The sequence below is a fragment of the Babylonia areolata genome, chromosome 12 (genome assembly GCF_041734735.1).
Source record: "Babylonia areolata isolate BAREFJ2019XMU chromosome 12, ASM4173473v1, whole genome shotgun sequence".
NCBI lineage: Eukaryota > Metazoa > Mollusca > Gastropoda > Neogastropoda > Buccinidae > Babylonia > Babylonia areolata.
The window spans coordinates 15,524,921-15,527,420 of record NC_134887.1 but is presented as its reverse complement, the minus strand read 5'-3'; the positions used below and the strand labels follow the sequence as shown (position 1 = coordinate 15,527,420).

Below are 2,500 nucleotides of genomic sequence, written 5' to 3'. Positions count from 1 at the left end.
GCCTGATCTGAGACGGATCGTGCATCATGACCGAAGCATGTCTGATACGTCTGTGAGTATCAGTTTCTTCTTCTTCTTCTTCTTCTTCTTCTTCTTCTTCTTCTTCTTCTTCTTCTTCCTCTTCTTCTTCTTCTTCTTCTTCCTTCTTCTTCTTCGTTTGTGGGCTGCAACTCCCACGTTCACTCGTATTACACGAGTGGGCTTGTACGTGTATGAAGGTTTTTGCCCCGCCTTTCAGGCAGCCATACTCCGTTTTCGGGGTGGGGGGTGCATGCTAGGTATGTTCTTGTTTCCATAACCCCACAGAACGCTGACATGGATTACAGTAGTTTTAACGTGCGTATTTGATCTTCTGCGTGCGTAAACACACGAAGGCGGTTCAGGCATAAGCAGGTCTGCACATAATTATGTTGACCTGGGAGATCGGAAAAATCTCCAGCCTTTATCCACCAGTTGCTGTTACCGAGATTCGAACCCGGGACTCTCAGTTTTCTTTTTCTTTTCTTGGCCCCACTTCCACTTTTCGACTTGGTGTGTACATGTTGGGGGATCAGGGAAGGAACAGGGGCGGTGGTCAAATGGAAAGAGTTCTGGATTCTTGACCGAGTGATCTGAGTGGGCTAAGGGTGGAGATTTTTCCGACCTCCCAGGTCAACATAATTTTGTGCGGACCTGCTCGTGCCTAAACCCTCCCCGTGTGTATACGCACGCAGAAGATCAGATACGCACGCACGTTAAAGAGTTTGTAATCCATGTCAGCGATAATGTCAGTGAGTGAGTGAGTGAGTAAGTGAGTGTATGAGTAAGTAAGTGGAGTGATGGCCTAGAGGTAACGCGTCCGCCTAGGAAGCGAGAGAATCTGAGCGCGCTGGTTCGAATCACGGCTCAGCCACCGATATTTTCTCCCCCTCCACCAAACCTTGAGTGATGGTCTGGACGCTAGTCATACGGATGAGACGATAAACCGAGGTCTTGTGTGCAGCATGCACTTAGCGCACGTAAAAGAACCCATGGCAACAAAAGGGTTGTTCCTGGCAAAATTCTGTAGAAAAATCCACTTCGATAGGAAAAACAAATGAAAAACTGCACGCAGGAAAAAAAAATACAAAAAATGGGTGGCGCTGTAGTGTAACGACGCGCTCTCCCTGGGGAGAGCAGCCCGAATTTTACACAGAGAAATCTGTTGTGATAAAAAGAAATACAAATACAAATGATTCGAACAACACGCACCACTAATTCAAACACTACTTGCAATACTTAAGCATGAATCTGACGAACAGAATTACAGCAGATCAGACGCGCAGAATAATTATCATACCTGCCACTCTTTGAAGTCAGGAAATTTAGTTCCAGTCTCTCTCAGAGAAAGAAGGACGGCTGCCAATGCTTGCCTAAATCAGAACCTCGTGTTTTAGACTTAACAGTGCCAGGGGGAAAACAGCAGAAAGTGGTGTTTCAGGTCATAAAACATTATCCAAAACAATAAGCCTAAAACTGAGAAAATGGTCTGGAGATATACCACTGTAGACGAATTGTGTGAATTTTCAGCCTTCCAGAGCTATTTCTTTTTTCTGATGACGTCATCAGTGACGTCACTATGCACGTACGTAATACGTTTACGGCAGTCAAGGGGTGCTCACACGTCTCTTGTCAGATTCCCACTGCGGTCTCAGGAACGGTGGGAGATCGCAGTTTGAAAAGACATTGACGGGCACAATAGCCGAGTGGTTAAAGCGTTAGACTTTCAACCTGAGGGTCCCGGGTTCGAATCTCGGTGACGGCACCTGGTGGGTAAAAGGGTGGAGATTTTTTCCGATCTCCCAGGTCAACATATATGCAGACCTGCTAGTGCCTGAACCACCTTCGTGTGTATACGCAAGCAGAAAATCAAATACGGCACGTTAAAGATCCTGTAATCCTTGTCAGCGCTCGGTGGGTTATGGAAACAAGAACTTACCCAGCATGCACACCCCCGAAAGCAGAGTGTGGGTGGCTACATGGCGGGGTAAAAACGGTCATACACGTTAAAGCCCACTCGTGTACATACGAGTGAACGTGGGAGTTGTAGCCCACGAACGCAGAAGAAGAAGAAGAAGAAAAGGCATCACCGCGTACACTCCGTGATGGCCGAGTGGTCACGCGTCCGCCTTGGCAAGGAATCGAACCCCGCACTCGCCAGTATTTTCTCCCACCTCCGCTAGACCTTGAGTGGTGGTCTGGACGCTAGTCATTCGGGCGAGACAATAACTCTAAAGGTCGAGCGTGTAGCATGATGCACTTAGCGCGCGTAAAATAACCCACGGCAACGGGAGAGGTGTTCCTGGTAAAGTAAGTGGTGGAAAATCCATTTTGATGGGGAAATAGATACACTTGGAGGTTATAAGAAATGGAAACAAATGTGTGAGCGTTTGCACTGAAGCGACGTGCTTTCCCTGTGGAGAGCAGCTCGAATTTCACACAGATAATTGATCTGTTGTGACAAAATGTAGTACAACAAATC

General features: G+C 47.2%; 1 protein-coding gene across 1 annotated transcript in view; it reads right to left on the bottom strand.

Annotated features, from left to right (window-relative positions):
- The window catches only part of LOC143288403 (lactase/phlorizin hydrolase-like), a 68,614-nt gene that overhangs the window by 65,583 nt on the left and 531 nt on the right, over positions 1–2,500 (bottom strand). The gene's annotated exons all lie outside the window — the stretch shown is intronic.